Source organism: Pleurodeles waltl, chromosome 11 (genome assembly GCF_031143425.1).
Source record: "Pleurodeles waltl isolate 20211129_DDA chromosome 11, aPleWal1.hap1.20221129, whole genome shotgun sequence".
In the NCBI taxonomy this organism is placed as follows: Eukaryota; Metazoa; Chordata; class Amphibia; order Caudata; family Salamandridae; genus Pleurodeles; species Pleurodeles waltl.
The window spans coordinates 977,626,689-977,653,893 of record NC_090450.1 but is presented as its reverse complement, the minus strand read 5'-3'; positions in this window follow the sequence as shown (position 1 = coordinate 977,653,893).

Here is a 27,205-nt window from a genome sequence, read left to right as displayed (position 1 = left end):
CTCTCCTTGAGCATTAGTATAATCATGCAAATATTTCTCATCTAGCTTAAACGTTTCTAAAGCTGTTACGGCAGTAGTTTCAGGGACAGAAACAATAGTAGCCTTTTTCACATCATGAATAGATATTCCCACAATCATTATTATAAACAATATTCCACACATAACTGCCACTCCAGCACTCAAATATCTACAATACCTAATATTCCTAACTCTGTTATTTAACTCGGCCATGATCTGTAAAGAATCAGAAAGCAGAAGTAACTCTTAGATAAAGTGCAACAGAAAAAAAAAAATGAAAAAAATATCTCTCTTACCACAGTTCAGTTTCACATCCAGAAACCCTTTTTCCTTTGTCAAAATCAATTCGCAGCTTGTCACATCTGGTTTTCAATTGTCATATCAGGTTATCAATGTCTCTTCCGGTTTTATCTCAACAGTCTTTTCTTAGGTTTTCTTTAGATCAGCTCAACAACTCAGTCTTTTGATCGCCTTCAGCTTACATCAAAGTACTGACTTGGAACTTCTCTGTCAAAACAAAAGGACATAAACTTGTGTTGCCATTCATTTGTAGCTGCACATGTCCACTCAGGACCTGCGTATCTTCGACTCGCTATTCTCTTTCTTTTCAACCTACGCTCATCACCTAATTCTCCTTCACTTAATTCTTCCTTTCTCTTAGTATCCACTTCTTCTTCTATTGTTTCGTTTATGACCAATTCCTTCTGCCTTCCAATTTGTGATTCAGGCCAATTATCTCCTTTTCTCGTACCTTCTGTCAATATACTCCTCAGGATTGGACTATTTTCCTTTTCTTTCTATATGGTGTTTTCTCTTGATGGACTTGCAACGGGTTCAGGAGGAGTCGAATCACTTTGGCTTTGATCCATCTAAACTCTTTCACCCTCTTGATCTGGCACTTGCTCTGTTTGCTTTTTCGCACCGCCTGCTTCTGGGAGAACCCCTGCTGTGCTCGGTTCTCCTGCTGTTGAGATAGGCTCCTGCTCACCTTCCTGTAATTCTTCAATCTCTTCTCTTACAAGGGTGATAGACCCATCTTCCACAAGCTCAGGCTCAACCTCGGGCTCAGTTTGGTCTTGTTCTGGTTCAAGTGTAGCTACTTGTTTCACTGTTGTTGGTGCTCTCAACAACACTTCTTCATGCTCTTACGGACTCACCACTCTCTTTGTATGACTTGCATGTATCCAGTTCAGTAGTCCTGCACACTTTACAGCTGTCGTAGTTGTTAGCACCACCTGGTAGGGACCTTTCCAACATGGTTCCAAACAGGTCTTGCGAACATGTTTTTTGATGACGACCCAGTCTCCGGATCTCAGATTATGACCTGGGTCATGAATGGGTGGCAAGGTAGTGGCCTGCACCTGCTGAGAGAAAGAGCGAACCACATCAGCCAGACCTTTGCAGTAGTCCAACACCATATCATGTGTAATATTGACAAGTGCATTGGCTGGAATTGCTGGCAATCTCTTTGCTCTGCCCATGAGGATTTCATGGGGCGACAGCCCTGTCTTCCTGTCAGGTATTTTTCGCATTGACATCAACACCAAAGGTAATGCGTCTGGCCATTTCAGATTGGTAGCGGCACACATTTTGGCAATTCTCGATTTCAATGTACCTTTCATTTGTTCCACCAGTCCTGATGCTTCAGGGCAATAGCTACAATGCAACTTCTGCTCAATGTTCAGTGCTGCACATAAGAGTTTAATCACTTAGTTATTGAAGTGAGTTCCCCTATCTGATTCTAAAGAGATCGGAAATCCGAAATGTGATATTAGCTCTCTAAGCAACAGCTTTGCTACTGTGAGACTGTCATTCCTTTGTGTGGGGTATGCTTCAATCCTATGACTAAAGCCACACACAATCACCAACACGTACTTCAGACCACCACATGCAGGCATCTCAATGAAATCCAATTGCATTCTGCTGAATGGACCTCCTGCTCTTCCAATGTGGCTCAAATTCACCACTGTCCTTTTTCCCACGTTTTGTTGCTGACAAATTATACATCGATGACATACTGCTTCTGCTGCTTGCCAGAATTTAGGATTGAACCAATCAATTTTGAACAACCTGACCATGGCATCCCTTCGAATATGTGCCTGCCCATGATAATAGCGGGCCATCTGAGACAATAAACTATTGGGCAACACCATCTAACCCTCCACAGAAATCCAAATTTCATCAGGCCTTTGGATAATTTTTAGTTTTAACCAAAGTCGTTTCACCTCCTTAACCGCATTTTCCTGAAATGTTTTCAATTGTTCCAAAGTATCAATCACTTTTAGTGCAAAACTTATGCAAATATTTTCTTCCTCAGGAACGATATACAGTTCAATGCTCAAAACCTTGCGACTTGATCCACATATCCATTTCCCAATTAAATGTTATCCTGCGTCTTTTGGTTTTACCACTGCAATTTCTTCAGGTAACTGTATTGCATACAACAACTCTTTTATTTTATCGCCATTTCTCACTGGTGTTGCAGTAGAGGTCAGAAAACCTCTTTGCAACCACAATTGTCCAAAATCATGAACAATTCCAAATCCATATTGACTGTCTGTATAGATTGTGACTCTTAGTCTTGCAGAAACATGGCGTACCCTAGTAAGAGCTACCAACTCTGCCACTTCTTCAGAATGTACACCTCGAAAACCAAGAAGCTTCTAATGTGCCTGTGATTGTGCATACTGTGTATCCTGCTCTCAATGTTCCTGTTCCATCTCTGAGACATGAGCCATCAACAAAGACAATTTGGTCATTTTCCTCCAATTGTTGTGTCCCTAGTATTAGGCCTTGGTTTTCTACACAGCTCAGTTACCTCAAGACAATCATGCTCAATGTCTTCTTCTTTTTCAATTTTGACAGTATCACTTGGAAGCAATGTCGCAGGATTTAACACTGTACATCTTTTCAATGTTACATTCCGAACCCCCAATATAGGAGCCCCCAATATACTTGTCTCATACCTTGTCAGTCTTGCACCAGTCAAATATTGCATTTTCATCAAAAGTATTCCTCGTTAGCATTGTTGATCACCGTCTCAGCCACCTGCTCTTCTTCATCATCACTATTAGTTTGTACTTCTATTCCAGTGTCTGAACAATTAATGGAGCATTTTGTCTTACACAATAAGTCCCTTCCCAGTAGGGATACTGGACTCGAGTCACAGACTACAAACCTATACAGTCCCTAGTAATTACCAATTTCAACCTGCACTGGATCTGTGATTGGATTTGTCAACTGTCTGTTTTCCACTCCCACAACTTGAACTGTCCTGCCTGAAAGAGGTAAATTCGGGACTTCCACACTTCTTACTGTAGAGCGTGTAGCTCCTGTTTCCACTAAAAATGAGACCTTGTAACCCATCACCTTCCTCTTCACAAAAGGTCCTCTCTGATCTACTTTGAGGGACGCTGCAAGCATACACGGTCCTTCATCTGAGCTGTCGTTTATTTCATCCTCACTATAAAATGGGAATTGGTGTACTGTGTCATTACTTCTGTCTTGTCTCTGACCTGTGACCTGCTGAGTAAGCATCATCTGTTACTGTTCCATGGGGGCTTGAGTTATCTGCATTTGCTGCCTAGGCACCATGGAAACCTGCTGCTGTGTTGGTTGCAACTTTGTTAGTTGTGCATGTGGCACTTGCACCTGCTGCCTGGGTTGAAAATTCTGCACTTGGTTTTGAACATTGGGAATAAATCCTTTCATTCATGGGACTTTCACCGTTGGAAATGTACTGACATCACCACCTTGCTGAACAACACCATCCTACGCCATCAACGGACACTCCCGCTTCCAGTGTCCCATGTTTCCACAAAAATGACATATTTTTCATTCCATGCATGTCATTCTGAACTACCACAGTACCCAAATCCGGACCACGCATCATGTCCATTCCACGACCTCTACCTCTCATTTGAGGCTGGAACATAACAGTTCTCTGCTGCGGCGGCATTGTTGTACTAAAGCTCCTTGCATTCATGTCTGAGCTGCCTTTATCTGCATTACCATTGCTTTTTCCTTCAGCTTTTTCTGCTTCAATTCAATCTCATCACTACAGTACTTTGCATACTGCAACACCTCATCAATTGGCTTTGCCTGCCAGCAAATCAAATGACTCTTAATCATCTGTCCTACTTCTGGTCTCAACCCTCCAACAAACCTGAACACAAAATGCAACATGTCTTTCGGCTCAATTGCTTCTTTACCACTGTACTCTTTAAATGCTTTCAACAATCTTTCATAATAGGAATGTATCGACTCCTTAGTCACTTGAACTGTTCTGTCAATCCTCTGCAAATCAATGTTTTTGGGAGAAATTCTTGTCTTCAGGAACTCAATCACCTTATAGTAATGTTTCATCACCTCAGGTGAGGGTGCACCTGTTACTCTATCCCTTTCCGGTTCACTTGTTGGCCAATCCACTGCTCTCTTACATTCGACCCACAAATCAGCTGGAACCACTATGTCCAATAATGTATTTAAGTCTTCCCACAGACATTTAGAGAGTTTCACAAATCTGTCTGTCTACTGATACTACTCAACTGGTTTCTCTCTCAGTTTTGGATAGTCATTGGTGAATGACAATATATCACTTCTGTGCCATGGGACATGAACAAACTGCTCTCCTGGAATTTCTCTCATCAGAAGCATCTTCACTGATTCCCTTTCTTTCTGAACATCTTCAGAGCCTTCTTGTGAGTCTAGTTTTTTCCTATCCTTTTTCTTTGCCCATCTACCTTCCTACTTTTCTTATGCTCCCCAGATCTGAGCACTTTGCAACAATTCTTTTAAAGGAGCCTTCATTCCTGCTGACCTTGTGTGCTCAAAATCTTTTGCCTCAAAGTCTAACCTGTAGCTTTGTTTCAAATGTTTTGTTTTCTCAATCTCAATGTCATGTTTTTCTGCCAGCTCTGCCAATTTCTGATGTATCTTACTCGCTTCCCTTGTGATTCTGGGGCACAAACACCTCAGCTCTTCTGTGTAGGATTCTAATCTGTTCACTCCCATTGTTCCCTCAACTAGCTCTGTTGCTTCTGTAGCTAACCTCACATGATTTATCTGCTCATCACACTTAGATTTATTTGGAGGTGTATTTAGACTATCCAACCATTCACTCAATTGCTGAGCTGTCAATCCCTGTAACGAGATGTTACTTGCATTTGGCACTGGTACGTGCTGCATTGCTGCACCTGGAGTTTGCGGTGTCAAAATTTTCAAACTTTGACTCGCATTTGGGCCATTTACTGCATCTGGAAGCGCTACAAGCGGACTAAGATCCATTAACGGTCTAGATCCATTAAAGGTCGGAACCACAGATGACATCATCTGCACTGGATCACTCACTCCCTTCCTCACAGGACCTTGTGACATTTCACTGTGATCTCCCACACTCGCTTTCTTTTGTGCAAATAAAGGTACAGCTGAACCAACAATAATCGGTAATGATATCGCATCTGGAGCTGCCCTGACACTTGCACCTTGTGGAAAAGTTACCCCCATAGCCTGATTCATCACTGGTGTGACATCTGACTGTGTTCCTGTTATCGGTGTAAACTTCGGCAAACTCTGTGGCTGTGCTAGAGGCAATACCATTGGGGCTGGCTCAGTCTGAACTAGCATTGACCTCAGAAGCACTTGCTCTGATGGCACTTCTTAGTTCAAAACCGTCTCAAGAACTGGCACATCTGGATAAATTCTCTGTATCGATGGTGGATGCATCTGTGCTTGGACCACAGCAGTAGTCCCAGCATCCGGTGTACTCTCTACTACCCCTGGTATCTGTCCACTATTTGCCTGCACTGGTCCCTCTGTCTCCGTTGCTTGCACTGGAGCAGTTGTAGCAGCACTAGTTCCCGGACCCCCTGGATGAGTCCCATAGGGTGGAGGTCGATCTCTCAACAACTGTGTAATAAGGTCTTCAACATCTGAGTCCTCATCTTCTACATAAGGTTTTTTCTTTTTCTTTGTTCCTGTACTCTCACCTCCCTTAGCAGTATCTTCTTTCTCTGACTCATCCTCCTCTGCAATTGTAGGAAACAATTTAATTCCTTGTAATGTTTCTGTTCTCCACCTTTTCTGTTTCCAATCCCACCTAGCTTCTGCTAAAGGATTTCTCCACTCTCTTTATCCTCCTCTTAAATCTCATCTCGTGTTGCTGTCTGGCCACTAGCTCCCAAACTGCTAAAGCCTCAAACTGTGCTGGTCTCAGTAATGGCTTTCTCTCATATATTGCCATTCGTAATTCATCCAAAATACTCAAGTTAAATGTTCCATGCTCCGGAAACGCTAAAGCTCCTAACTTCTTTGTCATCTTGCACCACTGCTTTAACCAAAGACATGGTGCGACATCTCGCTCCTCCATCACAATATAAGCTAAAGAATTTTCCGGTGGGGTTGTCTCCCCCACTGACGCCTTAATGTAAGAATCACCTTTCATAGCACTTCTGAACGCCTTGAAAAACTTCATTTTGGCTATTGTTTTTATTTCGATTCAATAATGAAATTACTTTTACTCCCAAGATTCCCTTCACCTGCTTACTCACCCAATTGCCTCTTACGGACGGATGCCAATCCGTTTGCGACTCTTCTTACTGACCAACCTATCCCAGCGTGGCACACTCTGACATCACACTCACACACTACGGCTGACAAAGTCTTGTGGCTGGTCCTCCTAAACTTCAACTCACACAACTAATGCAAAATATTGCGAGCACTTAACCAAAAACCAATAACTAAAACAAACCTGCTGGTTTACTACAGGAAGGGACACAATCACTTCAGAGACCTTAAGGATTTTCGCTAATGGCCCTTTTGCTCATGTAGCTATTCCTCTTTCTCAGTCTCCCACATTCGCAAGCAAAATTCAACCTCCAAATTTTACTCCCAACTGATCAATAGGTCTGTCCTGGTGCACACAGGACTCGCCAAATCTCAGTCAAAAATGTATCTTACTCCCTTAACTCACACACCGACTTGTTGACCACACCCGATCAACCTACTAAACCAGGCACATTACAACATATAACCAAGTGTCTCCTACACTTGTCATTATACTCCAGAGTCTTAGAACACGCAGGGTCCGTACATCACCAACAACCACGTGGACAATTTTTTAGCACAAAGCGCCACACACATATGAAGTTCAACGACTTCCCTACTCTCATACTGCAGAGTACGCACACTCCTACTAATCTCAATTGGAGTAGGCAAACTCCCTACTTTACCTTACATACCTCACAATTCACCTGTGACTTGCTTAATCCTGTGCAAGCAGAACCTATCACTTTCATACTATCACAAGAACGCCGAGAACATACCCATCTTTAATAGCGGGATCCAGGATCTGGGAAAGTCATTTCTGGGCTTAAGGGGAAATCATCTTTGCTACAATTGCCATTTCAGAAAAACAAAATTCAAACTTCATTAAAACAAATACAAACAACTAACCCTAACTTAGACTACCACCATAACCAATAATCAACACATAACTAGTTCTCCAAGGAGACTAACCATCAAGCTGCTACCAAAAATTACAAGCGCGCCTGGTCCTAAGTAAGTAAACTTACAAGGGGACACGTATAGGTAGATGAACCTTTTGAATCGCATGGAGTATCCCAGTCATGTAGTGACCATTGAAATCAAAAGTAGCATAAACTACCATTAATAAAACATTTTCTCCTGAATAACCACAACTCAGTGAAGAGTTAAACAATTGTTATTTCCCTATTGATTACAATTCTAAATCATCTGTTAGATCAATCTTTATTTAATCAGTTCAATTGTTAATTCATTAATAAAAACATCATCTCATAACTTGAAGAAAACACATGTGTAAATGCACCTTCATACGCCAAAATAATTCCAGCATTAATAGCAGAGTTCAGCAAATAGCTCATCAGTCATTTGTCACTGTCAATGTCACCCCCTAACCCTACCTAGCCAAGATTGGCATCAGCATGTGGGGCTTCATGCAAAATAATTTAGAGAAAAAGCATTAATTTGGAAAAGATCTATCTAAATGAGAATTCTATAATCAGCGCAGTTGGTACCTAGAAGAAAAGGCACAATTTAGTCAGTCACATTTTCATAGCTACCTATCCACAGAATGGATCAGCAACAAAGTCAGTCTTCGTCTTCAGGTCATCAATTAGTCAGACACGCATCAAGCTCTCAGAGTATGAGCCCAACGACAGAATTTCTGACAGCGTCCCCTGACATCATCAATTCTCCCCTCGCATCTCTAGTTTTAGCCCCTTGTCATGACTTTTTATTAGGGTCTCCAAGTCCATCCCCTAATTCCTAATTGGTCAGTCGGTCAGCAGATATGACTTTAACCTATAGTATTTGTTTGCCAAATCTACCAATTTCAATATTAGTCCTTCCAAAAGATGCAGTTTGGTCTGCTATACGATGTCCTCTTCATCCGGCTCTTCAGGTATCGAAATTGTTGCATGTTCCTCTTCAGGCAGTGCTTCCATTGTTCAAGTCCGGGGAAAGTACATTTAGCCTACTCTACACATAATTGTTTCAAATTGTCTTCATCATCTCCTGTCTGCCGGTACATTGCAGAAAATTCTAGCTAAGCAACTTTAACATCGGGTGGATCAAGGACAGTTCAGGCATCCAGTTTCTTGCAAACGTGGTTATTATTTCTGCTCTCTGTGTGCGAGGCCTAGGAAGACTAGGCCTTAAATTCAGCTAAGTTAACACTACAAATTGAAGTAAAGCATAGGTTATACATTTCAATATGGCATATTACTCCATTTTTCTCTTATATTTTCATTATTTCATACAGTTTCAGTTATATTAGTACAATCTCGTACACATGGCTGACATGGCCCGAGGGCACAATTTCAAACATGCACAATATTTTCCTCTACGATTAATTCTTCTACAAACTTTTCATTATTCAAGCACATAAACATCATTAATGATTTTCTAATTAGCATATCTGCTTCAACACTGCCAAGGTGCAAACATAAAACAGTTTATATAAAACCCCCGGAATCACAGCGACTTATCTTTTAGGGGAGTGAGACCTGACACATGAGAGGTGCCAGGATGGTGTCAACAAAACATACACTGGAAAGGCGCTGGTTGGAGGAGTAGAAAATATAAAAAGGGAGAAACTAAACAAATAATTTGTATATTCACTTCGCCCTATCTTGCCAATTAAACTTAGTACATTACTGCATCTGAGTGGTGAGCTGGAGACATGCAGTTCCAATAGTGTGGCTCTTTGCAAATACACTGCTACAAAAGCCTGGGCTGCAGGTCAAAGGTCAAAGGTGGCCGTGGGAAAGGAATAAGGGTGCTGCAGTAAGCCAGGGCACAGTCTGTTGTTATGTTATGTGTATTTGTAAAGCGTGCTATCACCCGCAAAGGTATCCTGGCACTGAGCAGGTGTGTTAGCCAAGCCTTGACTATGGTAGGTTGGCTAATTGAAAAGTCAGGTCTTCAGTTTCTTGTGTAATTCAAGAACAGACAGGAGGCTCTGATGTGGAGTGGGAGGCTATTCCACACTCTGGGAGCGATGTAAGAGAATGCCCAGCCACCTGATCTGGTTCTGTGTATGTGTGGGGTGTGCCAAGTAGGAGTCCTGAGGAGTGGAGGTGTCTGGGTGGTTGGTGGAAGGAGAAGCAACTGTTTAGGTATGTAGGGCATGAGTTGTGTAGTGCCTTGAATGAGTTTGTGAGGACTTTGAATTGATTACGTTTCTGTATCAGGAGCCAGTGTGTGGTGAGGTGTGGTGTGATGTGAGTTCTGTGTGGAAGGTTGAGGATGAGTCTGGCTGCTGAGTTCTAGATGATTTATAGTCTTCTACTTGGTAGCTTAGCAACCGTAGATAGCGGGTGTTCCCCTAGTCAAACCTGTTGATGACTAGGGTGTGGATGTCAGTGTTTTTGGTGTTGCATGGGAGCAATTTGAAGATCTTTCTCAGAATCTTTAGGGTGTGGAAGCAGGATGCAGTGATGGTGTTGACTTGTGCTGTCATGTTCAGTTTGCTGATTATTCCAAGATTCCTGGCTTGTCAGTATTGAGCTTAAGACAGTTATTTTCCATCCAATTAACAAGCTTTGAGCTTGTTTCCTATGTTGGGGGTCTTGTCTGAGAATATATGTCAGAACAACGCATACTGGAACCACGCATGCCTGAACAACGTGGTTGGAACAACAACAGCGTTGTTACCACTAATGCCTTTACCACGAATGCCTTAACAATGATTTTTCATTGTAAAGGCATTCCTGGTAAAGGCATAATTGGAATGACATGCATGGTTCCAGCATGCGCCTCCTCCCGACGGCCAACCCTGCCCCTAAAACTACAGCAACCCCCCCACCCCGCCCCTAAAACCTAAAACTACCCTGACCCGCCACCCTGCCCCTAAAACCTAAAACTACCCTGACCCCCATCCCTAAAACCTAAACTTCCCCAACCCCCACCCCACTCATAAAACCACTGCGATCCCCCACCACTGCCCCTAAAACCTAAAATTACACCGATCCCACCCCTAAAAACTAAAATTACCCCCACCCCGCCCCTAAAACTACCCCCAACCCCACCCCAGCCCCACTTACCTGACCGCGTCATCTCAGATCACCAGTCTGTTTTCCTCTGCCTTAACCACGCATGCTCGTTGTTCAGACATGTGTGGTTAAGGCAGAGGAAAACAGGGTCGTTGTTCAGGAAAGCGTTGTTCCGCTTTCATGGACAACGACTCTCCTTGTTCCCATGTCGTTCTTCAGGCTGCTTCCCCTCGTCTGAAACGGAGAGTATGAGTTGCATGTCATCGGAATAGGAAAGGATGTTATTGCTGTGTGTGCAGGTGATGTTGGCCAGAGGGATCATGTATGTGTGGAAGGGTGACTCCGAGCAATGAACTTTGAGGTACTTGTCAGGTGAGTTTGCAGGCTTTAAAGGAGTAAGGTGCCTGGCTGACAGCTTGTTTTCTATCTTTTAGGACAGAGCAGAAGCAGTGTAGAATGGGTCCTTGGATGCTAGTATTGTGCATCATCTCCTGATGAGGATGTGATGTGAGACTGTGTCTCATGCTGCATGGGGGTCAATGAGCATGAGGGCTTCCATGTCTCCTCTGTCAGGGATCATGCAGATGTCAGCTGTGGCTGTGATGAGTGCTGCTTCTGTACTATGGTTGGACCTAAATTCGGACTGTGTGGAGTCAAGGAGCTAGTGGTTGCTTAGGTGGTCAATGAGGTGCCAGTTGATTAGTTTCGATAAGACCTTTACTGGGTATGGTAGGAAGGATATGGGTCTGAAGATGGGTGTTAGTGCTTTGATGAATGGTAAGAGTCCTTTGGCACAGACATGGTGGTGGCAAGGGTCACATGGGGCCAGAGTGGATGGCTTTTATAGTAGCATTTTGATGGTGGTGACAGTAGACCATGACTTCAGGGTTTCATCGGCTGTGATGGGAAATTGAATTCTGAAGGCGATTGGGTTCTCTTTAGGGTTGAAGTTAAAGAAGAAATCTGAGATCTTGTTGCAAAACTTTTGTGAGGGAATGATGTTGCTGCAGGTATCAGGAGGCATGGTTAAATCTTTGATGGTGGCAAAGATTTCCTTGGTGCTGTTGTCAATGCAATCTGCAAGAGCTCCATATATCCTGGCCCTAGCACCTTATGGCTGATTTGAAGATGGCTTTATCTGTGGTGTCTTTGTTCTTCATTTATGCCCCAGTTGCTTGCACTAGAATTTAGTCAGACTGGCCTGTGGTCAGGCTTTTGCCATTGGATTGTGCTTGAGGGTAGTCAGCTGTTGAGGTCCTGGATGGCTTTCAGCAAGTTGTTGATGTGTTCAAGTCAGTGCTCAGAGAGGGTGGAAGCCTACTCCTCTTCTGGGATGTTTTCCCAGCTGCAGTGGGTGGTTCCAGTTATGGTAGGTCTGTGGTGGTACCAGATGGGTATGCTGAAACTGTTGAGGGTGTAGTCTATCCTGGTCATAGTTGCTGGCTTGCCAACTGTGATGTTGCAGATTGAGGAGAAAATTGGGCCCGATAGATGTCCAGTGGTGTGGGTGGATTTGGCAACATGATGGGGGAGAGCAAGGTTTCTGAAGCTTTCTAGAAAGGCTGTAGAGTTCTTCTTGATGAAAGTTAAGGTCTGCAAGGAGGATGAAGTTACTGGTGTTCTTGTTGAGAGGTGCAACATTAAGTCTGTGATGTCGCTGGAAAAATTGGTGTGGGGCCCTGGTGATCTGTATGCGGGAGGTCCGCTCAGAAGTTACCTTTAATGTGAAGTGATTTGTATCTTGAAGATATTGCTGGGGGGTGTCCGTGTAGGTGGTGCAGCTGATAGTATCTCTGAATATGATGGTGACTCCATCTCTGGGTTTATGCTGATGGTCTTATCTGATGATCTTGTAGCCAGCAGGGATGGCTGCACTGATGTATGGTACCAAAGATGGGTGTAGCCATGTTTCCCTGAGAAAGGGAGGGTCCGGAGTGTGGTCATGCAATAGGTCCCATATCTCAATGAGATGTTTGGTGCACAAGTTGGTGTTGAGGAGAATGCATGCAAGTGGCATGTTGTTTGGGTGGTTTTTCTTCTGTGTGAGAATGAGCAGGTGGCCAGTGTGTGTGAGTGTGAGCAAGTGAGGTGCTGGGTGCTGATGGTGTGGGAGTGGTGGGTGTAGATTGTGGTAGAATGAGCAAGAAGTTGCAGGAGGTTCATGTGTATGCCCAGTTCTTGTTGTGTATTGTGATATGCAAAGAAGGATTTTCATAAGGTTCAAGCACATTTTAACAAGGTCAGCAGTTAAATGCATCCAACATTACAGCATGTTTGAACCGCAGCAAAGCAGGGACTTGTTCTTACACATTACACAAATCCTGAGAAAAGAAAGCATGCTCAACATCATCAGTAATAACAGAACATTTATTTAGCACAGAACCATTTCATTTTCCAATTGTAACATCCAAAAGGACATCATAGTTAGTTTCATATGCAGTAAACTTCAATTTATACACAAAGTCTCTCCCTAGTAGAGAGGCAGAGGAGATAGGACACAGTAAGAAGGGCAATTGATCTGTAATAGGGCTCACCAATGTAGACAGAGGGCTAGAAGCATGGAGCGGGATTTTTTGATGTATAACGACAACTGCATCAATTGTTTTGCCTAAGGAAGGAAGTGATGAAAAAACAGAGGTCTTCAAGGTTGACCACTTAACACATGTATTGCGAAGGCAAAGAGTGGTCTGACAATTAATAATGCATTGAACATAAGGTCCTTTCTGGTCTATGAAAGTGAAGGTGTTAATGCAGCAGTAGGTTTCTCTTGGTTTGTACTAGTAGGATGGATAATGCAGTTGCTATAGGGGTTAATGGCAGCAGTGCGGCGAGTGGTTGCCAGGAGTTAACTATATGGAGGAGCACAGCAGGGTAGTGGTGAGTGCGGGAGTACCAGGGTTCCTGGCACTGGGTGCTGTTTTCGAGAGGACAGGTGCAGATTATCTTGCCTGTGGCATGCTAGTAGCATCCACACTGCGTGTCCGTATTTCATTCCCCTTTTAATAGGCCCTGGGAAGAGGGCAGAGCACAGGGTACAGTGGGTGGAAACCAGTGATTTCACTTCCTGCATCAGATGGATGATGGGAAATCTAGTGATGCCACTTCCTGTGAAGAGGGGTGATTGGAAATCCAGTGATGTCTCTTCCAATGCAGATGGGCAATGGGAAATGAATATCACTTGCTTGGTTTCTTCTTTTAAAGACAGTTTTGGCTAAAAACTAGTAATGTTACTTGCTGTGCAGATGAAAAATGAGATATCCAGTGATGTCACTTCCTGTGTATATGGATGATGGGAAATCCAGCAATGCCATTTACTGCCTTATGAGCACATTTACCTTATTGAACAAGAAGATACAGTAAATTTATTTTGAACAGGCCCTCAGGTCATAAACAATCAACTACTAACTGCTAAAAGAGAGTAAAACCACAGGGAAAGACCAGATCTTATTCTATGTGCTTGCAAAGATGGCTGGTGACACAATATACCATTGAAGAAGTCACTTACATTTTAGTTGTTTCTTTTTTAATAAAAAAATATAAATTAAATTTCTGGATGTATAATAATTGAGAAGAACACACATCAATAACAGTGAAACAAGTAGCTGTGGGTGAAATACAAAAAGTTATTGTAGCAGAGTTCAAAACAACAGGAATACTAGGCGAATCATCAGAATTAAACCTCAGGATTTGCACAAATTCACATGTTTCTTCACCAGGTCTTTTGGTCGGTAAGATTAGCGTGGTACAAATGCTAGCAATGGGAGCTATCACACCTTCCTCTAGTAATGCACCAGTTCTAGGACAGACCTCCCCCCCAGCTTTAAGATGAAAGGGGTACCGTGATATGTAGCAACGTTTTTCATAAGGTTCAAGCACATTTAACAAGGTCAGCAGTTAAATGCATCCAACATCACAACGTATTTGAACCACAGCAGGGCAGGGACTTTTTCTTGCACATTACACAAATCATGTTAAAGAAAACATGTTCAACATCATCAGTAATAAGAGAACATTCATTTAGCATAGAACCATTTTATTTTCGAATAGTAACATACAAAAGGACATCATGGTTAGTTTCATATACAGTAAAGTTCATTTTATACAGAAGGCCACTCCCCATTAGAGAGGCAGAGGAGATAAAACTCATTACGAAGGACAATAGATCTTTAATAGGGATCACCAGTGTAGACGGAGTGCTAGAAGCATGGAGTGGGATTCTTTGATTTATAATGCCAACTGCATCAATTGTTTTGCCCCATCGAGGGAGTGATGGGAAACCTGAGTTCTTCAAGGCGGACCACTTAGCACAAGTATTGATAAGGCAAAGAGTGGTCTTGCCATTAACAATGCATTGAACATAAGGTCCTTTCTGGTCTATGAGACTCAAGGTTTTAAAGGGTCAGTAGAGTTCTCTTGGTCTGTTCTGGTAGGCTGAATAGCACAGTTGATACAGGGGTTGATGGTGATGGTGAGGAGGAGGGAATCTAGGGTGTTCATGTGAACCACAGTACTCCTGTGGGTGGGTTAGGCATCCCGTCTTCCAGTGCCTCAGTTGGCCACAGAAGAAACAGGAGGAGTTCCCTGACATAGCAAATTTTCTCCATCTCTGCCACAGCCCACTCAGAACTCTTTCCCTTCCTTGTCCTCCTTTAGCTACATGTTGAATGGATTGCATCTGAAGGTCATTCATTTTGATTGAGCAGAGTCTTATATTATTCCCTAGGTGGCTAAACAATGAATAGCCACAACAACCAACTCTAACAACTTCTAAATTTGCCACCCACACCAATATTTTGCATTTGTTCCTATATTTTGGGCAAGAATCCCTCAAGGAAAGATCCCCCCACACTTTCTGTGGCTGTTTCATTAGCACTTCTAATACCACAATGACAGTAAAAATGTCCTTCAGCTTATCTAAATAATCATTTGGTGATTTCCCTTAATTTCACTTGGAATTTTTAATTTTCATCCTGTCAATTTAATTTTAGTGGGGTAACATCCAATAATACATTAAGTTGTAGATATGTAGCTGTGGTTAGCTTGGCTGCATCACAAACCCTGCCTGGGGCAGTTAGCTTGCATGATCAGTCTGTCTCGGACCTGACTGTTCATTACAATTCTCAACAATTGGTTAATATCACCTCCAATGGAATTGTAGCATTCAAAGATCATTTGAACTTCTTCATAAACATTTGGAGTTCCCCTCAAATCTTTGCAAACTCTACAGTGATTTTGAGATCATATGAGAATCAAGGTGCATGTATGGAAAACTTTCCCCTATTTCCTGGGCTAAAGTATTGTTGAAAGGGTAAGAGTACATTAGGAAGAACATCTAAATCTTCACTGTCATAGCTCAGTCCGAGCTGCTGCTCCTGGTCAAGTTGTTGCGAATCACAACTTATTCACCAAGATCATGGAAGGAAACTTCAGCTTGAGGTTTTAGTGGCATCTGAAAATGTATTTAATAAAAGATGTCAATCACAGAAAAATAGGGCAGGAGCACCAGTTAAGCTGTCAGGCTCCCTGAGGGGAGACAAAGTACACATTATACCCTGATACAGAAGTGTCTAGAATTGTTCACATGTCTGAGAGTTCTGATTTTCTGATGAGCAGGTGCGGCGCGAGCTGATGAGACCAAGAGCGCCGACAGCTTTCAAAAGTGGCAATTTATGAGAAAAGTACCACAGTTTTCGAAAATCACACCTTAGTTGCCAACTGCTCAAGACATCTCGGTTTCCAGTTAACAGGTTTTAATATTGTCAAAAAACATGGCATAAGGCAGGTTACACGACTCAAGCATTGCACAAGGCAGTTTATATTTATTTTACATTAGAGCAACAGGTTTAAACCTATCCATTATGGATGTTACTATGAATGTTATATCAGCGCTAGTAACACCCCCAAAATAATTCACATTATGAACCCTGCCTTATCCCAAGCTGTCCCAGGTGCAGGTTAGATAAATCACACTTCAGGTATGTGTGGTGGGATTGCATGGTGATTGCTGAGTTCCTGAATTAGCCCTGTGGACTCCCTCCCAAAGAGGGAGCCACACACCAGCTCAAGATTCCAAAATGTAGCCAGCCTTACTCAAGAAGATGATCTTTACTGAGAAAAAGATAGACCTTGCAATTACCTTTGTAAAAAGATAGGATATGCCTATCTTTCTATGTGCAAAGGTCTCCATCCGGACAGCATAGTCTCTGCAGTCATAAACGTACTATTAAAATGCTATGTGCATATGAAAAAGAGGAAACTTACACAAGCGTGTAGGTTTACCTTTGTGAATCAGGCCCATAGTGTCTATGTGAGAACATCAATAAGGACTTGTCCTTAACTTTGTGTGTCTTTCTTCTTCTTCCAACCAAATACATGTAAGCCTTATCTTTAAAATACAGAAGATACATAAAATGCATAAAATATCTAAAGTGCGTCAAGTGTTTATAATATACATAGTGTTTTCATCTTTAGAGAATTAAAGAGCTGATCTACTCTATTTAGTTTGCCCCTTGACCGTTCTCCACTAAGGCTGTGACTTCTTCCATTTTTTAAACTGCACTTACCCAACCCACCTTTCCTCTCCCTCCTTTACCAAGCAGAGTCTCTCCTGTGTGACCCTGAAAAAACCCTCTATTTCTGCTAGTTGCCACCATTGTACTGCTTCCTTATTCCGTTTTCATCACCCAGCCCCCCACCATCTTATGAACTTATTTCTTTATTTCACATGGGCCTTACTGTAGTTATTTCAAAAACTCTTGTGCCTCTTCCAATGAACAAAATAAATAGAAGTGGCCTCTACACAGCACATTCAATTTTGCAGACTGAACAATAGTGGGCCGTGTTCCAATTGAGTGAAGGGGACTAAAAAGAGATTTAAAATCTTTACGCCTTCATGCCGAGTCACTTGTCATGTCTGATAAAACTCTGAAGGACAGCTCATTTATTAACAACAAACAATTTCTTCTGTATGGCCTTGTTCAATATCTTTTCTTTAACCCTGAAATCAACAAAGTTAACCAGGTTGTTCAAGGAGTTGACGGGAGCATGAAAAGGGACTCCGTGTGTTAGCATGATTGTTAAATCCTTTGAGCAATCTGGAAGAATATACTGCCCAATAAACGTTTCTATGTAAGGGATTACCCTTGCTGCATCTTCCTTGTGTTTAGGTATACCCGTTATTCTTAAATTAGATCTTCTGGATAGGTTTTCAGATCCTCCTGCTTACTCTGGAATATTCTTATTTCTTTCACATACTTTTAAACCACACCAGAAGCCTCAAACATTCTGGCCTTGCAGTTTGAAATTTGTTGCTACCTTTCTACTACTCTATGTAAGATTTGTGGGATCTTTGAATCCATCTTTGTTAACACTCAGACAGTTGCTTAGTACTGTCTAATTGACACTTTTTGATCTGGTTGATCTCTGTAAGTATCTCTCATAGCATTGTAGGCACTTCATTCTCTGGTCCCGTCATATCTATGACATTTTCCTGATTATTCAGTTCAGTTGAGTTCTTTTTTTCCGATGCATCATGTCTCTCATTACCCCTCTTTAATTATTTCTGTGGCAAAACCGACCTTCTAACTCATAAACAGAGGAAACAACTCTGCTCCCCTAGCATTCTCCCAAAAAATTAAGCACTGGTTGAGTGTTGGAGTTAGCAAGAGGACTACCTCTCTGCGTATTTGCATCCATGCATTTAGAACATAGATCTTCTGTCTCTCTTATTGTTTCTCTCCTCCACACCCCCGGCACGATTAGTCTCTAAAGAGGGGACGTAGCTGTCTTGTTTTGATCCACACATATGTACAACTCCAGTCCCTCCAGCATTTTATGGTCACCTTGTAGCACTTTATGAGATATCATATCCCTTCCTCAGCACAATGCGGCATCTTTTCTACTCTCCTTAATTTCTTCTGCCAAATATTTAAAACGCCTAGAGCCACCTCCAACCTGCTGTGGCCACAAGCTTTGTTCTTTCTTAGCAGACAACACTGCCTTACTGGTCTTCACTACCCTTGGGGACTTGGAAGGCATAGCTTGCCATGTGATTTTCAACTTCTCAATATCCCCATGGGGATTTTATTTATATGTTTGCCCGGTATTTATTAAGTATCTACCTCTCAGTCTTTCATATACTTTTTCCTGGCTTAATATTTTTAATGTTCTCTCAGTTCTTTGAATTTGTGATATAGCGCTTAATTTAGTTCTCAACAGAGGGGCTACTCTGTCGCAACGGTGATGGATGTCCCTTCTTCTGAAATCGAAATACCATAGAAAACAATGATATTTAGGTTTCAGTGGACTTGATATCTGTCACTGTTGCGTCAAGATCTAAATCAGGACCTTAGTTTTTTCATAGCGGTGTTTCTGCGGGCACATTTATTTTAGCTTGGGTATGGGGACTGTGCCCTCTCACCTAGTCACTTGTCATTTTATTTCCCTTATCATTTTAGAAAGGCTTCATTTTAGTGGCAATGTTTTATTATTTTTATCAGTTGCCCTTCCATGTAGAATTTGTTATTCATTTTTTTCCACACCATTTTCATCCTGTGCTCACTCCAAGGCTGAACACAATAGGTTACTGGGTATTGCCGGTCCAGAGAGTACAATTTATTACCTAGAAGATGGAAAAATATGTGTTGTCATGTCACGAAATCCCAGAACAACAAGATGTTTTATTATAAAACAACATGCTGCCCCTTCCACCTTAGAGGGGGCATTTCAGCCAGCTTGTCATCTCATGCTGCACTTCGTCGCAGTTTCTGTAAAACTCAATGCTTCCTCTTCGTCTATGTGGGAGGACTCACATCAAACTAACAGACCTCTTCTTTACCTCTGAACACAGGTTTGGGGATTGGGATTCCTTCCTAGGACTAGATGGGCAGATTAGGGCTAACACTGCTATCACTCTCATGTTGAATCTTAATGTAGGTAGGGATTTTAGATACACTATTGTGACAATATGGTGGACTCTTCCTGTGTTTTAATTTTTCTTGGTCACTGCTGTGACTCCTTGTCCTCATCATTGCAATTCATGCCTTTTTTACATAGAACACAGTTGCTTCAATAAAACCTATCAAGTCCTGCTTCTGTTTGTCTCTGCGTCTATGAGACTTGCATAACTGAGAGAAAAGGGTACGATCTATTCTAAAACAACTTCCCTGAGGACTCTTAGAGTGTCATGCAATAGGCTGCCACAGATCACTTTTACCTCTGGTTCTGGTGAGGTGCTGCTAGCTAGCCGGAAGTGTTAGGCCGACAGCTGGCACACTGTGTGGGAACAGACAGTTGCATATTCCAAGACTACTCACAGCTACATGTAATTCATAAATCAAGCTATTACTGTGAGACCATCATGCAAAAGATAGATTCCTCCTTTCCCATCAATCAATCAATCAATCAATCATTGGATTTATAAGTGCGCTACGTACCCATGAGGGTTTCAAGGTGCCGGGGGGGATGGGATGAGAGCTAGTGTTACTGGTCAAAGAGCCAGGTCTTGAGGAGTCTTCTGAAGGTGAGTAGGTCTTGGGTCTGAGGCAAGTTGGTGGGGAGGGTGTTCCAGGTTTTGGTGGCGAGGTATGAGAAGGATCTGCCGCCGGAGGTCTTTCTTCGGATGCGGGGAACGACGGCGAGGGCAAGGTTAGTGGAGCAGAGCTGACGGGTGGGGGTGTAGAAGCTGAGTCTGTTGTTTAGGTAGGCTGGTCCGGTGTCGTGGAGCGCTTTGTGAGCGTGGGTAAGAAGCTTAAAAGTGATCCTTTTGTCCACGGGGAGCCAGTGAAGGTTTCTCAGGTGGTGGGAGATGTGGCTGTGGCGGGGTACGTTGAGGATCAGCCGGGCGTAGGCGTTTTGGATACGTTGGAGGCGTAGTAGGTCTTTTGCTGGGATGCCTGTATAGAGTGCGTCGCCGTAGTCCAGCCTGCTGCTGACGAGGGCCTGTGTCACTGTTCTTCTTGTTTCTGTCGGGATCCACTTGTAGATTCTGCGGAGCATGCAGAGTGTGTTGTAGCAGAAGGAGGAGACTGCGTTCACCTGTTTAGACAAATTGAGGGAGGAGTCGAGGATGAAGCCCAGGTTGCGAGCGTGGTCGGACGGTGTCGGCGGTGTCCTAGTGCGGTGGGCCACCAGGAGTTGTCCCAGGCGGAGGGGGTGGGTCCGAGGATGAGGACCTCTGTCTTGTCCGAGTTCAGTTTCAGACGGCTGTTTCTCATCCATTCGGCGATGGATTTCATTCTCTCGTGGAGGTTGGTTTTGGCGGTGTGGGGGTCTTTGGTGAGTGAGAGGATGAGCTGGGTGTTGTCGGCGTAGGTGAGAATGTTGAGGTTGTGTTGTCGGGCCACTTGAGCGAGGGGGGCCATGTAGATGTTGAACAGCGTCGGGCTGAGGGATGAGCCTTGGGGGACGCCGCAGATGAGGTCGTGGCTTTGGAGCAGAAGGGGGGGAGGCGGACTCCCTGGGTTCTGCCGGTGAGGAATGAGACGATCCAGTCGAGGGCTTTACCTTGAATTCCGGTTTCGTGGAGGCGTGATTTCAGGGTGCGGTGGCAGACTTTGTCGAAGGCGGCGGATAAGTCCAGGAGGATGAGGGCTGATGTTTCGCCGTTGTCCATTTGGCATCTGATGTCGTCTGTGGCGGCGAGAAGGGCGGTTTCGGTGCTTTGGTTTCGTCTGAAGCCGGACTGGGAGGGGTCTAGGATGCCGTTGTCTTCGAGGTGGCTGCTTAGTTGTGTGTTGACGATTTTTTCAATCACCTTTACTGGGAAGGGGAGCAGGGAGATGGGTCAGAAGTTCTTGAGGTCGTTGGGGTCTGCGTTGGGCTTCTTGAGGAGGGCGCGGATTTCGGCGTGTTTCCATTTTTCAGGGAATGTCGCTGTTTTGAAGGAGATGTTGATGACCTTCCGTAGTTGGGGGGCGATGGTGGAGTCGGCTTTGTTGTATACGTGGTGGGGCAGGGGTCTGATGGAGATCCTGAGTGGATGGAGTTCATGATCTTGCGTGTCTCTGTGTCGTTCTCGTTGGTCCAGGAGGTCAGGTGGTTTGCACAGGTGGAGTGTTCGGGGTGGGGTCTGGCGTGGGAGTGGCGTCAAAGCTGTCGTGGATGTCGGTGATCTTCCGGTGGAAGAAGGTGGACAGTGCGTTGCAGAGTTCTTGGGATGGAGGGATGTCGTTGATGTTGGCGCTGGGGTTGGAGAGTTCCTTCACGATGCTGAAGAGCTCTTTGCTGTCGTGTGCGTTGTTGTCCAGGCGAAGTGGGATCGTTTGGCTTGTCTGATGAGTTGGTGGTGCTTGCGTGTGGGGTCCTTGTGGGCTGTGAGGCTGTCAGGTGTGTGTTTGAGGAGCCATTCCTTTTTTAGCTTCCGACAGTCGCGTTTGGAATTTAGGAGCTCGTCGGTAACCAGGCGGATTTTCTTCTGGCTTGGTTGTCGGTGGCTTTTTTGAGTGTCACTAGGGTGTTGGCGCAGTCATTGATCCACAGGGTGAGGTTGTTGGCGGCGCTGTCTGGTCGGTGGAGTCGGGGGTGGGTTCTGGGCGAAGGTGTTGGTAAGCTGGTCTTCCGTAACTTTGCTCCAGCATCGGCGGGGTGGTTGTTGGGTGCGGTGGTGCTTGGTGGGTTTCTTGTAGGTGAAGTGGATGCAGTGGTGGTCGGTCCAGTGGACTACGGCGGTGGGGTTGAAGGTGACGTGGGTGCTTGAGGAGAAGATCGGATCAAGCGTGTGGCCGGCGATGTGGGCTGGTGTGTTGACGAGTTGTGTGAAGCCGTGGTTGGTGAGGTTGTCGATCAGGGTAGTGGAGTTGGTCTCGTTGTTGTTCTCCAGGTGGAAATTTAGGTCCCCGAGGAGGATGTAATCCGTTGAGGTGAGTGCGTGGGTGCTGGTGAGGTCGGCGAGGGATTCGCTGAATGGTGCTCGTGGTCTGGGGGGTCTGTAGATGAGCGTTCCTCTGAGGGTGGTGTTGGGGTCGGTGTGGATGCGGAAGTGTAGGTGTTCGGCGGTCTTGAGGGAGTCGTCAGTGTGGGTGTCGACCTTGAGGGAGGATTTGTGGGCGATGGCTATGCCTCCTCTGATTCCGTTTTTGAGGTCCCTGCAGATAATCTTGTAGCCGTCCGGGATGGCTATTGCACCTTGGGGGACACCGCAGATGATGTCGGTGACTTTGGAGCGGAAGGGGGGGAGGCGGACTCTCTGGGGTCTGCCGGAGAGGAATGAGACGATCCAGTCGAGGGCTTTACCTTGAATTCCGGTTTCGTGGAGGCGTGATTTCAGGGTGCGGTGGCAGACTGTGTCGAAGGCGGCGGATAGGTCCAGGAGGATGAGGGCTGATGTTTTGCCATTGTCCATTTGGCGTCTGATGTCGTCTGTGGCGGCGAGAAGGGCAGTTTCGGTGCTGTGGTTTCGTCTGAAGCCGGACTGGGAGGGGTCTAGGATGCCGTTGTCTTCGACGTGGCTGGTTAGTTGTGTGTTGACGATTTTTTCAATCACCTTTACTGGGAAGGGGAGCAGGGAGATGGGTCGGAAGTTCTTGAGGTCGTTGGGGTCCGCTTTGGGCTTCTTGAGGAGGATGTCGGGCGCCGAGGAGTCGTTCCACCAGGTTTCGGTAAGGAAGGCTACGTCTGGGGCGGTGGAGTTGAGTAGGTCCCAGAGCTCGATGGCATGCTTGCATGCGGAGCGGGTGTTGAGGAGTATGCAGTGGAGGTGGTTAGTTTTGGTCTTTCTTGGTTTTGTTGTTCTGTCGCAGGTGAATCTGCAGGTGCAGCATGCGAAGCGTCCGTGGGTGTTCCTTGGTGAGGACTGGGAGCATACTGTGATGCGGCCGGGGTTGAGGGCGTTGAGTTGGTCAGCCGTGTAGCGGCGTCTGGAGGGACAGGGGTCTCGTGGACCAGGGGGGGGTGTGGCTGGGCACGGTCCAGGCGCGGACGGGCGCAGACAGGCGCAGACGGGCTTGCCTTTGGCGCGCTTTCGGCGCGGCCGCGCAAGAGGAGGGGAGGGTGGGAGTGGCAGCTGGGAGGCGGGAGGGCCTGTCCAATGGGAGGGCTGGGGGGAGGGGCCGCAGGGGACGCAGCGGTGGAAACTGGCTAAAGGAGCGGTGAGAAGGAGGGGGAGGGGCCGCAGGGGACGCAGCACCGGGAAAAAAGGCAAAGCAAGCGGTGAGAAGGAGGGGGGAGGGGGCAGGTGCCACAGGTCGACACAGCGGCGGGAAAAAAGGCAAAGCAATCGGTGAGAAGGAGGGGGGAGGGGCCGCAGGGAACACAGCTGCGGGAAAAAAGCAAAAAACGGGAGAAACGGGATGGAGCGCGGGAAGGCAGAGCGGGGTGGGCCCCAGAGCCCCTCTGTGTCTCTTTCAAGTCTCCCTGGAGTTCATGTGATTAGTCAGTGCCAGATTACGTTGATACTAGACTGTACACAAAGTGTGTCTCTGCACTCCTACAGTTCATGTTGCTTCTAGCATCACTTCTGCTGTGTGTTTAATAATCAAACACTTCCATACTACCGCATCAGGTCCACAAAACAAATTAAAATGGTCAGTTCTTTATGTGCTGTGTGCACTACCACCCTTTATCTTTCCCCTGGGCTCACCGCCCTCTCGTGGAGTATCTCATGAAACTCAAATCTCTGCATTGCTGTCTGCTTTCTATTCATTGAGATTGGCTGTGGACCATGAAACGTAAAGTTTTGCTGCTTGCACTTGTAAGGATTTTCACATAGGTCTGGTCTCAATCCTGGTCTGATTCTTTCTCCTCCCACCTCATCCAGGCACTGTATTCCCCCCCCTCAGGAGCAGCACTTCCCTGGAGTTCTCCCAACGTACATCAAGGCAGTAGAGCTGAAGAGAAGCAGACAGCCATCACAGCGGTTCCAGTCAAAGAATTAAAAGTGTGCCATGTGGCTCTGTCAACATGAGGGTGCCATACAGCACACTTGCAATATAGTTTTTGAGTTCAAAAACAAATTTTAAAAGTGGGATTTTCTTTTTGAAAGTAAAAAGTAATGATACCCTCACCTTGGGGAGTTTCCTCCCATGCGTGTGGGCCCTTCAAATTTTTACTTTCATTTGCTAGCATGTTTTGGATGGTGGTGTGTAATAATAAAAACTGGACATTTGCCCAGCCACACTTTATTTATGGTCAAACATCTGAAAGCCCTTACTCCGTTGGGCCAATCGAGGAGTTCTTTCTTTTATGTTCTTCATGCTTGTGATATAGCATATGGAATGTGGCATGATGAAACCTGGGTAACTATGGAGATGCAGGTGGAGTCAGCACATGATCCTGTTGGTGGAAATAATCAACTGAAGGAAAAGCTACATCACTAGTGGATTCATTGATCAGTGACGAGCTGCCTGTGGAGCGGCAGGCTGTAAGACTGCTGTGAACTGTTTAAGTTTCCAGATGTTTTGTGACATTTAGCTTCTACCATTATTACTGGTTCATTTTCTACCAAGCGCGCTAGTAAAGGAGAGTCGAGTGTAGCAAGGCAATTGTTGGCCTAGTATTCTGGACAGTCTGCATAGCATAAAGGACTGCAAGTTTGAAAGGCGACTGTGTACGTGCCTTATAAGGTTGAGGACATTTTCAAGAATGGCTCTTATCTCCTGGAACATTAAGTGATTTTTTTAAAACTGTACCTTCTCGTGCATTTAATTATTGCAGGGAGCATGAACATCTCGGGAATCCTGAAGCCCGTGAGATCCCACTGCCTTGTGGTCTTGAGGAAGTATGACCAGCTTGTAAGAGCTAGTGCACAGTCTGCTCTGGAAATTAGAGTTTCTCTCAGGTCAGTGGTGTGGGAGAACCTATAGGAACATTGCATCTCTACAAATGTAGTGACCAAGATTTCTCCTTTTGTGTGTTTGAAGGGTAGACTGGCAGGAACCAAGTTTAATCCATTGTGGTTAAAGTGCAAGAGAGATGAGTTAAGTGGGACTTCACATGTTGTTAAAGACTGTCAAAAAAGGTACACACAAAGGTTTGGTGAGAACCATGGTGCATGTGACTGTGAATGACAGGTGGATGAGTTTTTTTTGTGAAGTAACCAAGGTGGATGGCCAAAGGGAGATCAAGTTTTATAGGACCTAAGCATATCATCCAGGTGAAAAAGAATATAGTAGCTCTAAGTGATGGTGAAGTGTAGAGTATGTCTTGATTGGCTAAGTGCAACACTGATGGAGAGAGTCTTAAAGACCCACTTGAGGATTCATCTGGTGCACCATCATTAAGTACCTCAACTGGATCTCTAGTATGTCAGTAGAGATAATGTAATTGGTGCTCAAAGACTTTCTCTACTCAGGAGGCAGCTTTTGTATTTGAAGGATTATGAACTACATTAGTTGCTGTGTTTTGCCATTGTTTTATCCTTGGCACATGTTCTCGTATATTGTTGTGTACTTGTGACATGTTATTTCTATTTTCCCTTTGCTGGAGTGTTTAGGGTTATTTACGTTAGACCTTTTTCATTTTGTTTGATATATTTTATTACCTTTTTGAAGGGAGATGTGCTGCAGCCTATACTGCTTGTTTTTTTACAATCTTCATGTTTGTGATATATCATATGGAATGTGGCTTGATGAAACTTCGGCAACTATGGAGATGGAATACTGGGAGAGTGGTGAAGCATTTGCTGGTGGAGTAAAAAGCTGTTCTTGTTGGTGGAAATAAAAAACTTACAGAAAAGCTGCACAACTAGCGGATTCATTGAACCTAACATTATGTCAGTGGCAGAGAAGAGTAGTTTCCAGCACTGTCATACTTAAAGTCTGCATGTTTGTGAATAAGGTGTGTGGAATTTCAGTTTGGCAGAAAGGGTACTCTGTTGCCACTGCAACAGAATACCCTCTCTGCAAAACTCTATATCAGATACTTAATCACCTCTGTTTTCACTGGTTCAGCAGCTGCCACCGAGAGGTACATTCACATAAGGAGAAATTGTAGCAGAGTCATTAATAGGTCCATGTATGGTTAAACCATTAACTTCATATGGTTAAGTAATCTCTCATGTAACTGTCCTAAAGTGTTATTTGTTGCAGCATCATGCATGAAACAAGTAGGTCATTGTCCTTTAAATAATCTTTAATGTATGAGATTACATTTACTTCACCTTTCTCACATTGATGCTATATCATTCACAAGCAGAGGATGGTGGGCAATCCTAGGTGTGAACACAATCCACTTACAAGCTGCGATCACTGCAGGCTCCACTACCGCAGATGAAGAAGCGATTGTTGACACCTCCCTCCCCAGGATGACACTTCTAACACCCCCTAACAGCCGGCCATTAGTCTTCTACATTAGGCACTCCTAAGGATGGAAGTTCCTAGCCACCAGCTAAACAGTGCCAGATGCTTGTTGCCCCTACGCAGAACTCTCTATCACTCTACACTCCACCAATAGGCATCTTAGTTCACTACTGTAGGAAATTAGGATACTGGTTGGGATACTGCTTGTCAGGATGAGACACAAGTAAATCCCAAATTAAACTGTGGCTAACCCTCTGTTAGTTTGGCACAACGCAGTAAGTCTTAACTTAGAGGCAATATGTAAAGTATTTATGCAGTACTTCAAACAATAATAAAGTGAAACAAACACAACAAGAAAAAATCCACACCAATTTAGAAAATAGAGTAAAATGTAATAAATAATTTGAGACCAAAATGACAACC